The 13,237-nt window shown below is 32.6% G+C and overlaps 1 protein-coding gene across 1 annotated transcript in view; it reads left to right on the top strand.

The window, feature by feature from the left end:
- The window catches only part of shep (RNA binding motif single stranded interacting protein alan shepard), a 327,333-nt gene that overhangs the window by 58,940 nt on the left and 255,156 nt on the right, over positions 1-13,237 (top strand). The window contains exon 2 of the mRNA XM_072526760.1: positions 758-783. The gene's annotated coding sequence lies outside the window, so the exon portion shown is untranslated. The remainder of the gene's footprint in view (positions 1-757; positions 784-13,237) is intronic.

The following is a 13,237-nucleotide window of genomic DNA, read 5'->3' as shown; positions in this document are numbered from 1 at the left end:
TACAGTCACCTCAAACTTTACAACAAATAGCTAATGAATTGCAAACAATTTGGGAAACAATACCTCAAAATTTTATTGATAATTTAATAATGACATTCCCAAACAGAGCAACAGCATTAAGAAGCCCTCGGTCCTTTATACTGCTAGTGCGGCTTTGGGATTATATTTCTATGGCCTACGATGAACAAATCCGAAACTATACCGCCTGATGCAGCCGACCAAATCTATCAATATAGAAGGCTAGGACGACAAGTCACGCTGTTTGTCCTGTAGAGTAACTACGCCACCTAGGAAAGAAATTTGAATTACCGACATATGACATTTCAATCATATTTTGTTCTTGAAACGACACGTTTAGGTAATAATACTAATAATATTAATTACATATTAATATAATTATTAATACGATTAATTTTTTCGCAAAATTGCCAAAAGTATTGGTTGCTGTAATTTTAAGATACGATTTATTAAACAAAATAATTTAAAGCTTTTGGATCGGATCAGAACGTCAAATTAAAGTATTTTTAATTAAAATTGTGGTTTATTCCTATTAAATATAGTAGTTAAGATATGTACGTGAAGAGACCATACCTAATGGTAATTACGCTTGATAATCGGACACTGCTAAAAACAGTATACTAAATCTATGCCGTATAGGCTTTTTTATATTTAGTTTTATTGCTTCATTTTATTTGCTTGCTTATACTTGTACTTACTTGTATATATTTAATAATATTAACATTTTTTTTCTTTACAGGTTATCATTAGAACTAGCCGTTAAAGGTAAATTGTTCAAATTATGAGAAAAACGTACTACAGTTATATTGAAGATAGGTGGTAAAATTTGTAAATTTCTATAACTTGTAACTCTCAATTTCCCTCCAAATTCATATTTTATATTTGTTGGGTATTAAGTTACCGTAATCGAACATTTCCCAAACTACTTGCTAAGTGTAGCTAACCTCGGACAGCCAATCTGCAATAAAGATTCTGGAGTCTACACAACGTAGACTTGTAGCAGCTTGAAACGTGTGTGGAGTCCGTCATTATTATCATCATCATCATCATGGTGCTACAGCCCTTTAAAGGTCCTCGACCTTCTCAAGCTTTCTGCGTCATTCTGTTCCGTCCGTTGCTTGGATTTTAGAGTTGGCAACACCGATCTGCTCAGCATTCTGTGTTACCCCATCTATCCACCTCAGCTTTGGTCTACTCTATCTTATCATTCCCAGTTGAGCTGTTAGAATATTTTTTACCATCTTCGATTCCAGGACCCGGACTACATGTCCTGCCCACTGCCGACGGTTTCGCTTGATTAATGTGATGATATTTTTTCAACCAAACTTATGTTTGTAGATATTCTACAGTTCAAAAGTATATCTACGCCTCCATATTCCGTTCTCACAGACCGCTGCGTAGTACCTTTCTTTCAAAAATGGATAGAGCGGATTCATCTGTTTTCGTTAGCGTCCATGCCTCTGATCCATATGTGAGAACGGGGACTATCAGTGTTCTATACAGTCTTATGAATTTTTTGAGACAGACGTTTGTTAGCTAAGTACTTTGATAGACCATGATAACACCTGTTTGCAATTATGATTCACGTTTTTATTTCCCCTTAAACAACAGGCGCAGCACAAAAAAGTAACATTATGGATAACACAACGTAAGAGAATTGATAATAGTTTTGTTAAAGAAGGAGCTGGTACTTCTTTTATCAAACTCAGAATTATTCTGCAGGATCCGGAAAAGCCGCATGGTGGAAGATGTCGAAAAATGCTTGTTCCATGTACAAAGTTTATTACAACCTTCTGGTCGGAACAGGTCTTTCAGAATCTTATCAGGTAACAAATGCTGCTCCGAACTGTCTTTCTTAGAAGTCTAGATCTTTTGGTTAAAGTTAAAACCATATATGTATAGTTGGTACAACAGACCAAAAGTACTATTATGTCAAGAAACTCTACAGCTATAAAAGGTAAATAAAAAAATTGAGGTGGATGCGTTCAGAAATTTTAACGCTAGTGGAAGAAAGTAGAAATGTTAAGGGAAGAATCGAATTAAAAGACAAAGAACTACAAAAAAAATAAGAGTACATATAAAGAAGACCAAAGAAAAGTGGCGTTTGAAGCCTTTGAAGTTTTAACTAGGTTGATAACAAATCACTGGTAACTGTTTTTATTCAATTTATTTTTGAACCGACGTCAATCCATCAGATATTGTCTATGTCTGACCTCATAACATGTCCAAAATAATGTAAGTATAGTCCAGGATACGACGGGTAAAAATAGAAAACCTCTGAATTTTTTTTATATGCACTGCTTGAAATTTTGAGAGTTTTTTCGAAAAGAAATAGTTTTGGATTCGTGACTGAAATTTCAACACGTCAAAAGAGTATGTTTTTTAACGGTTTTTCGCGAATAACTCTAAAAATAAAGATTTGATCGGAAAAACTGTTTGGATATCAAATGAAGCTTATAAAACAAAGAGATTGGCTTTTTATTATAACCGTAAACTTAATATTAACAAAGTTATGGCTGTTCGAGAGTAGACTTTTATTTATCGAATGCAGAAATCCAAACAATATGATGTTGAATAGCCGGAAATTTTTCATGGAAGACTTATAGAAACTTTAGATCTTACAAAAACCTTTAAAATGATCACTGGTAAAAGTGATTTGCATGAAAATTAAGGTAAGTTATAACTAAAATAAAGTCCTCTTTTATTTTTTTACGCATAAAGTAATAAACTCGCTCCTTTCACAACCACTCTGGTTGAAACTATTCGTTGTTAATTTACAATTTACTTTATTTATATACAAACATTATTACATTCTGGAAGTTTAACTGGTTTAGTTTGGAAAAAATCCGAGTTTAGTGAAGACACTATTTCCGAAATTTCTTCAAAATCTCATTTTTTTAAAAACAACTCATCAATTAAAAAAGATAAAAATGTAAGAATAAAAAAAAAATAACTTTTTTACTGACGAAGTTAATTTTTTTCATTTCTATAGATTAAAAATTAAACCAGATATGATTGTTTAAATGTTGTATTCGCGTGCTTTTAGCACCATCTTCAAGCCCTTTCAGCGCAACTCTTTTTAAAACAAATAGCTTAAAAAAAATTTAATATACATCACGTTTAAGCTTTTAAAATTAACTACAAAATGGTATATCTATATTAATTTTTGAAGCGAATCCTCCATACTGACGTTGTATTACTTTTTTTTTTCTCTACAGTAAAATGCTGGGTCGAGCATCACGGAACTAGCGCCACAAGGCATCGTCACGGTTCGTGACGATGCCTTGTTCGGTTCGTGACATCGATTCACTACTCTCGATCAATTCGTTTCTATCAAACATATTATTTTGTTTATATAATAATTAAATTTACTATCAAATGGTATTTAATTATATTTTATTATTAATATTTGGTCTGAATTTGACAGGTTTGTTATATTCATAAATAAACAACGTATGCTTTGTTAATACATTGACAGGTGGCGTTAGGAGTAACCAATAATTTATTGAATTTGTTTAAAATATAAAAAATAAATAAATAATAAAATTACTTTATTAAATTTTAAATTTTGTTTAAATTTAAAAACAACATAAAACATAGCATGAAGCTCAGCGCTAGTCTACAGTACCGCCTTCTGTTCCACTTTTTTAATATAACTTGGTATTTTTAAACATCTTATTTAGTTTATATAATGATTGAATTTAGCATCAAATGATATTTACATATTTAATTTTCATAATTTCATATAAATATAATTTCATATAAATACAATGTTGGATTTTTGCAATTATCAGTTCGACTATTGTATTAAAGTACGATAAAAAGAGTTACTAGTAAAACATTGTCATATTTTTTATAGTCACAGCGGAAGAGTCCATTTGTGTCACGCTTTAACGAAATCGATAAAGCATGTAAAAAGCTTTAAAAAGATACACCAACAAAAACTGCTGCAGTATAGAAATTTGATCAAAAATGAAATAGTAAAGAGAATAGTAAAAATAGGAGTTTTGTTGATTAATATAAAGCTTCGCGCTAGCCTACAGTACCGTCTACTGATTTCTTTTTTTTTCAAGCTTTTCATTTTAAAAAGGGTTGCGCTAAAAGGGCTTGAAGATGGTGTTAAACTCATGGGAGTCTATAGAAATAAATAAAATTAAAAAGTAAAAAAGGTGTTTATATATTTTAGCATTTTTTCTGTATTTTTTTAATTGTTCAAATAAGTGAATAAAAAAGTATAAGCGGATCTTATTTTAATTATAACTCACCTTATTTTTCATGCAAATCACTTTTACCAGTAGTCATTTTAAAGGTTTCTTTAGGACTTTAAAATAGTTTCTAGTTTTCCATGAAAAACTTAATATTTTCCGGTTATTCAATATCGTATGTTTGGATTTTTGTATTCGAAGATTAAAAGTCTACTTTCGTAAATTAAAAGTTTACAGTAATAATGAAGAACCAATCTCCTTGTTTTATAAACTTCAGTTTGTATCCAAACAGTTTTCCCGATAAAGTCTAAATTTTTCGAGTTATTCGTGAAAAACCGTTTAAAAACATGTTTTTTTGAGGTGTAATTTGTTTATTCACTTTTAGTTACGAATAACTTCGAAAATATTGATTTTTCGAAAAAACTTAACAGAACATTTTTGTCTTAAAATGCACTACCGTGGTTTTTTTTTTATAAATATTCTTTTTCCATCTTCGAGTTGGGGTGGTAACCACCCTCAGAGGAAAATCACATATTGGCAGTGGGTAGATTTTAATCTTTGAGCTGTTTTCTAAACAACAAAATTTCAAGCAAATCCATGCATATAAAAAGAATTCTGAGCAGAAAACTATCCTGAACTATTATTGTATGTATTTGGATTTTGTCGGAGAGTCTCTTACAGACTTTTAGTTCTTTTAGTATAGAATTATTTGTTCTACGGTCGGTCCATGGAATTCGCAACATACTACTCCAGCACAACATTTCAGTGGCGTATATCTTTCTACTTTTTGATTACCTTAATGTCCAAGATTGGCATCCATATTATGTCAGTACTGGAAATAATGAATTGACCAATCTCAGTTTTAACGGCCGTTGTAGAGCCTATTTTTTGTCGAGGCCTTCAAAGGTTTTCCTGGTCAAATCCCTTAAAAGTCGTTGAAACTTTTTCAGTCCTTGGTGAGTTTAATACCAGTATTTGATTAATTGAATTAATTTTTCTTTTTCTTCTTCTTCTTCTTGTTCCTTGCTATAATCAATTCGACTTGTTCATTGGCGAATTAATACCTCTATGTAACGTTGTCACTCCATTTTTGCACGGCCGGTCGATACCTGTTCTACCGTTTGGTGATTTATTTTTTACTATTTTGACCACTGTGGTCTTCTACATTCTACTTATGTGATTAGTCCATTCTTTTTTTCTATTTAGTATTCACTAATATATATGCTTCTTCTTCTTCTTTAAGTTCCATCTTCTATCGAAGGTTGGAAATCATCATGGCTATGCGGACTCTGTTGACTGCCGCTCTAAAAAGTTCTGCACTACTGCATTCCAACCATTCCCTTAAGTTCTTAAGCCAGGATATTCTTCGTCTTCCCACATTTCGCTTTCCTCGGATTTTGCCTTGCATAATAAGTTGTAATAATGCGTATTTTTGCCCTCTCATCACATGTCCTAAGTACTCAAGTTTTCGTCTATTGATGGTTAATATTATTTCCGCCTCATTCCCTATCCTTCTAGTTACTTCCACGTTTGACATTCTTTGAATCCATGATATTCGTAGGATTCTTATGCAACACCAAAATCCTTCGATTGGCACATCATCTGGTCCAGTAGCTTTACCCTCTTTTGTGTTTTTGATGGCATAGATGACTTCTTCTCTTAATATTGGTGGTCCGGTATCCTCGGTGATTTCTAATGACAGTTCTTCTCTTTCATCATTAAATAGTTGTTGGATATAATTGGTCCAGTGACATAATCTCTCCTTCATATCAGTAATAATATCCCCTTTATCATTTTTAAGGATATTCGTTCTTGTACGTTTTCCAGAACCTGTCATTTCTTTGATTTTTTTGTGTAAATTAAAGCTATCATACTTTTTATCTAGATCGTCTATTTCCTTGCATCTGTCGGAGAGCCACCTCTCTTTTGCCTCTCGAATTTTCTTTCTGATGTTTCACTGAATTTCTTTGTATTTATTCAGGTCTTTTGCTTTATGTTTTCTTCGTTCTTCCATAAGTTCAAGAAGTTCTACTGTCATCCAAGGTTTTGTTTTTTCTCCAAGTGGTTTGGGGGTTTCTTTTCCAACTGACACAAGGGCATGTTGCATTTTTCCCCATTTTTGGTCAATAGTTAGAGTTTCCGCATTATCTTCTTTGACTTTCCTTAAGTTCTCGTTTATTTTAAATTTCGTTTCCGCATATGTGTTGTCTTGTTTGAGACGTCTTGTATCCATTGATTTTCTTGGTGCTAGGGCTGTTGACCTTCTTTAGTTTCACTGTCATCGACAAAACAACCGGGTTGTGATCGGAGGTTATGTCCGCTCCTGGATAAGTTTTAGATGATATTATAGAATTTCTATATCTTCTGTTGACGATAATATAATCTATTTGATTTCTGACTATTTTGTTGTTATTGTCAGCTGGTAACCTCCATGTATATAGCCTACGTTTAGAAAGTTTGAACAAGGTATTTGTAATTATGAGTTCCTCATTGACACAGAAATCGACAAGCCTATCGCCACTTTCATTCCTATCCCCGAGTCCATATTGCCCCACGCAATTTTCCACTTCTCCTTGGTCCACTTTAGCGTTCAAATCGCCCATTATAATACATATTTATATCTTGTCTTTTATTTAGCCTTAAGACATTGTCGAATTGTTCATATAAGGCCTCTATGGAGTCTTCATCCTTGTTTGCAGTGGGTGCATATACTTGGATTATATTTATTTTACGTTTTAAATGAGTTTAGCGACAGATATTTGCTGTACGTTCCATTTTCTTATCTCCGCTGTTTCTAATAGACTTTAATGTGACTGCATCGATTTACAATATAATATTATGTAGTTGGTGCTTTACTTATTATTATTCTGTGGTTTATTATTGTTTGGTTCTTCTGAGTTGAGACCATCTTTTTAAATTCTTTTGCTCTTGCGTTGAATCTGTAAATTAGTGTTTATAGACCATCTTCATATCGACCATTCTATTAATATTGCGTCATCTGCTTAACAGAATATTTTTACTTATTTTTTTTTTTCATTTTATATCCTCTTCCCTTGTAGATGTTTGTGATGACTTCATCCATGATTAAATTGAAGAGTATCTTCTTCTTCTTCTGGTTCCTATCCGTTTCGGATGTTGGAAATCATATTGGCAATCATGACCTTGCTCGCTGCGGCTCGAAACAGCTCCGTTGAGGTTTTCTTAAACCATGTTCTTAAATTCCGCAGCCATGATATTCTCCTTCTACCGGGTCCTTGCTTACCTTTGACTTTACCTTGCAATATAGACTGCAGCAGGGAGTAACGGTGCTGATTTCTCATAACGTGTCCCAGATATTGCAATTTTATGCGTTTGATCGTAAACACAATCTCTGGTTCCTTCTTCATTTTTTCTAGAACTTCCTTGTTCGTGATCCTTGCTGTCCATGATATTCTCAGCATTCTTCTATAAAGCCACATCTCAAATGTTTCAAGTTTTTTAATAGTGGTGTCTGTAAGCGTCCATGCCTCCGCCCCGTACAACAACACAGAGAAAACATAGCATCTCAAATGTCTCATTTTTGTATCCAGGGATATGTTGTGACTTTTGAAGATGGCGCTCATTTTGTTAAAGACCGTTCTTGCCTTTCCTATGCGGCACTTTATTTCCTGTACATTGCTCCACTGTTCGTTTATAATAGTTCCCAGGTAGCAATACTGTTTTACTCGCTCTATCTGCGTCCCATTAATGTATAGATGAGCCCCATTTATATTCTCCTTGCTGACAATCATTTGTTTGGTTTTGTGGGTATTAATGTTTAGTCCGTACTGTTGACTGTACTCGTTTATTCTGTCCATTAGCCTCTGAAGTCCCTCTAAACTATCTGCTATCATCATTGAAGAGTATAGGAATAAGTATCTCTGTCGGATTCCGCAAATACTGTAAATATATATTCTGGCTTCGTTGTTGTGGCAGATTTTTTCAATAGTTTTATTATATCCAAGGGAACTTGTCTGTTATACAAAATATGAACTATATCTTTGAGTTTTATTCTATCAAATGCTTTCTCGAAAGTCGATCAGACATAGAAACGTTGGAATATTATAATTTAACGATTTCTCTGTAATTTGCTTTATGACGAATACTACATCATGTACACGATTTTCCAAAACGAAAACGTTGTTCATCTACCAAATTATTACTTGATTTAGTCCTTCTTGTAAAATTTTAATTGTAAGTTTCAAAGAAATGTTTAACTGTGTAGTTTTCTGACAGTTTTTATCGTTTTTTTTTAATAGCAGGATAAGTTTGCTAGTTCTCCATTCTTTCGGTAGTATTTTATTATTATTTATAATTTTGTTAGTTACTACAGTTAGATATTCCGTCATGACTGTTCTACAATATTTTAGCAGTTTATTTAGGATACTGTCTTTACCTGCAGTTTTTCAAGTGTTTTTGAACTTCTTGGGTTTGTATATTATCTGCTTCGTTTATGGTTAGTTATTTCTGGAGTTTCTGATTCTAAAGGCATTTGTTGTTCCTCTGTATACACCTTTTTTATATAATCTTTTCTCTGTGTTTCAGGTTTATTAGGTCTTTCACCTCCGTTCTTTGGCCTCTTATAAATCGCCATATTTTTTTTTGTAACCATGGTTTTCAATGTTAGGGAAAACTAGAAAACGCATCAAGAAACATCAATAAAAATGGACATCCCAATAGAAATATCATTTATGCAACTTGGCAAATAGTTCTTTATCATTACCCTTCATTTTACTTCTTTAGATGTATCATTATCGCTTCTTATGAGAGAACCCAGACAGATAAACTTATTTACAATGTGTTATTTGACATCGCCAATATTTTGGTTTATTCCTCGTTTATTTTAAGGCCTACATTTTGTGCGGCCGTCAAGTAGTTGGAAACCATCTCTTTATTTAAGTCATCATGTGGTGCGTGCGATCAAATCCAAATCGTCAGCGTAAGCCATAATCTGCGTTGACTTTTTAAAGATTGTTCCCCTGTTGTGTAACTCGGCATCTCTTATAGTCTTTTCTAACGCTATATTAAAGAGAGGACACATTAGCGCATCTCCCTGCCGTAACCCTGCATATGTTTCAAATGCTTGTGACAGATCGCCTTGTATTTGCACTCTGCAGATCACTTTATAGACTAGACGGGATTTGTAGAAATTCAGACCATAATGGACATTTTCCATAGGAAGCTATTTTTTTGCTGGAATCCCTTCAGGATGTGCCCAATATCGATAATCACGATATGCGCCAGTCGCAAACCCTGTGCTAAATTTTTTATTTAACAAAATCTGAAAACAATTGAAAATTTCTCATTTTTTTGCTAATATTTTCGTTTATAATTCGGAAAATATTGATCCTAGAGAAAAAATTATACGAAGTTAAAAGTTTCGTTATTAAATTTTACACAATATTTCGTTAGCTAGAAATTGAAAATTTAATGTTTATTGTTGAAAAAATAGCAATAATTGGAAAAAAAGTACTAAAAAATGAAGTTAATGCTTTAAATGTTTTCGACTTTCTAAACTTGACATACAAGCTCCATATTCCGCCTAGAAAAACCTTTTAATATGTTTAAAACGTGTGCTAAATTTTGTTAAGATCGGTCGGATAGGTTTTTGCATAATAATTTTGCAATCCAGCCTACTGGAAAAAGATCGCAAATTTTCAAATTTCTAGTAAGCAATAAATAAGGCTCTCAAATAGTTACAAATTTTTTTACATATAGAGGAAGGCTCAAACTTTCAAACGCTTTTTGTAAAATTCAAATCGGTTCACTAGGAGAGCCTAGAATTTTTTTTTAAATTTTAAACATTTTTTGATTGAACAAATTGAATAACTTTACGAGCTTTAAACGTTACAAATTTTATACACTTAAAGAACATTAAAAGACGCTTCTTAAAAAAAAGCGATACATTCGGCTTACTGGTTGCCGAGAAATTGAAGGTCAAGGTCAGACCTGAAGATTCTTGTCTTTCCAAAAAAAGAAAAAGACTAAAAAAATTATTGAAGATTGAGTCAAAATAAAGTTTATTTGAAAAATGAAAATATATGAAAAAAAAAAATTTTTTTTTTCGTTCGCCTTTGTTTTAACAATTTAAATTAATTATTAACAATTTATAAATACATATTTGTTTACTAAAAGTAACAATTTACTTCAATGTATAAATTGCAAGCTCAAAAAAAATGCACAAAAAAAATGCAATTACTTGTTTAACATACAATTGTTTATTGCAAATTTCCCAATTTTGCAATTAAAAATGGTACTTGAAAATATGATATTTGAAATCCTTGTCGTCCGAGACATCGATTCAAAAAAAAAGAGCAAAATTGGTTAACAAGAAGCCGAGATAATGCAATTTTTAGCGCGCGCTATGATTTTGAACTCACCGATTCACATTTCGAGTGAATCACCCACCACCACCTCTCATGCATTCCGATCGACATTTTACGCGAAAACGGTTTTTTATTTGTCTTTTTTATGGATGATGCCATAAAGCGCATTACGTATAACTTTTCATATAAAAAGTACTTGACAAAACAAGGGGAATTTGTTTAGAAACGAGCTCTCTATCACTTATAGTTACACGGTAAATATATGCCAACTTTGACCTTCAATATCTCGGCAACCAGTAAGCCGAATGTATTTTTTTTTAAGAAGAAGAAGAAGCGTCTTTTAATGTTCTTTAAGTGTATAAATTTTGAAATTGATATGTTTAAAGCTCGTAAGGTTATTTAATTTGTTTATAAGCCTAATATATATAAAAAATATTTAAAACTTTAAAAAAATTTCTAGGCTCTCCTAGTGAACCGATTTGAATTTTACGAAAAGCGTTTGAAAGTTTGAGCCTTCTTTTATGTGTAGAAAAATTTGCAACTATCTGAGGGCCTTATTTAGGGCTTACTATAAATTTGAAAATTTGCGATTTTTTTCCAGTAGGCTGGGTTGCAAAATTATTATGCAATACCTATCCGACCGATTTTAACAAAATTTAGCACACGTTTTAAACATATTAAAAGGTTTTTCTAGGCGGAATATGGAGCTTGTAAGTCAAGTTTAGGAAGTCGAAAACATTTAAAGGATTAACTTCATTTTTTGTACTTTTTTTTTTCAATTATTGCTATTTTTTCAACAATAAACATTAAATTTTCAATTTCTAGCTAACGAAATATTGTGTAAAATTGAATAACGAAACTTTTAACTTCTTATAATTTTTTCTCTAGGATCAATATTTTCCGAATTATAAACGAAAATAGGAGCAAAAAAATGAGAAATTTTCAATTGTTTTCAGATTTTGTTAAATAAAAAAATTAGCACAGGGTTTGAGACTGGCGCATATCGTGATTATCGATATTGGGCACATCCTGAAGGGATTCCAGCAAAAAATAGCTTCCTATGGAAAATGTCCAATCCAAAACAGATCCCGCCTAGACTATTACTCATAGTTATTTTTGCAAGTCTTATTAATTTATTAGGAATGTTAAGTTCATTCATGGCTTCATATAATTTACATCTTAAGACGCTATCGTACGCTGACTTAGTCCACAAAGATATGAAACGTATCAATGTTAAATTCATTGATTTTTTCTAAGATTTGACGTAGCAAAAATATCTGGTCAATTGTTGACCTATCTGGCCTAAAACCGCTTTGATATTTACCAAGGAGTTCTTCCACGTACGCACCTAAACGGCTGTACAGGGTGTTGGAGAATATTTTGTATATTGTGTTCAGAAGAGTCGTATCCCAATAATTTTTACATTCCAACAAATCTCTTTTTGTGTAGTGGACATATGATTCCAGTGCACCATTCCTTTGGTATTTGTTCTTCTTCCCAGACTTTGACTATTACTATTACCTTATTATTATATTATTACCTCTATATTTGATGAGCCCTGCAGGGACATAGCCCACTCCTGGGGACTTGTTATTTTTGAGGGTGTGATTTCACTCTCACTTCCAATATTGAAGGGGGTTCTACGTGGCTCTTATATTTTGGACTTTGAGGTAACTCATCATTTTCTACTTCGGTACTAAGTGGTTCCTTGAAGTGCTCAACCCATCTGCTTTGTACTGAGTTACTGCTACTAACTATATGTCCATTTTTGTCCCTATACGTCGTCAGCCGTGGTTTGAATTCTTTTCTGGTCTTATTTAGGATGTTATAGAATTTTCTTGTTTTATTTTTTCCCTTCAGTATTTGAAGCTATTGCATACTCTGGTTTTCCAAGGTCCGCTTTTTTCTTCGATTCACGCGTTTTCCCTCCTTCCCAAGTTCTTTGTACGTTTGCTCCGTATAGTTTCTACGCATAATTTTTTCTTTTAGTGATATAATCACATTTATCATCGAACCAACTGTTGCTTGGATTGGGTTCTTCTGGTCCTAGGACGTAATCTGGCGCTTCCTTAATTGTTCTTTTTCATATATCCCATTACTCGCTAGCTGTTAAATTTTTATGTATTGAGTTTTCGTTTTCAATGTAGTTTTGATACCTTTCTAGTGTACGTGACTTTTTCAAAAGTTTTAAATTACGAGTGTTTTTCTTGTGCTTTTCTTTTTATGCTTTAAACTATAACTTACTAGAATGTACAATACCAAAAACTGGATTCCAATAAGATAATGCAGTTAAAAGTAATGCTGCCGTAATGTCATTATTGTTTTGATGGTCAATATATTATATAATTATTATATTATGCAATTTATCAATTTTTCGACAGTGAGCCAGAGGTTGTATGTGCCTCTTCGGGGACTAACGAACAAATTCATTAAATAAATATAATACGAATCTGGCTATTCGCCCGCGGTGTTGAATGACTCCACACACCACTCATTGATATCACGGCTCGAGCAACTACTCGGCTATTTTTAAACGCTCTCCCTTACATTGACATGAGTGGCGATAAAAAGGTGAGAAGAAAAAAGAAAACAAAAACTAATTAAAACTTACCCTCTAGAAAGTAATACACCGTGCTAATACCTTTCGTGCGGATTGATGGTTCACATATG

The sequence above is a fragment of the Diabrotica undecimpunctata genome, chromosome 3 (genome assembly GCF_040954645.1).
Source record: "Diabrotica undecimpunctata isolate CICGRU chromosome 3, icDiaUnde3, whole genome shotgun sequence".
Taxonomy (NCBI): Eukaryota; Metazoa; Arthropoda; class Insecta; order Coleoptera; family Chrysomelidae; genus Diabrotica; species Diabrotica undecimpunctata.
Note: the sequence above shows the minus strand (reverse complement) of the source record. Positions and strands in the feature narration are given on the sequence as shown.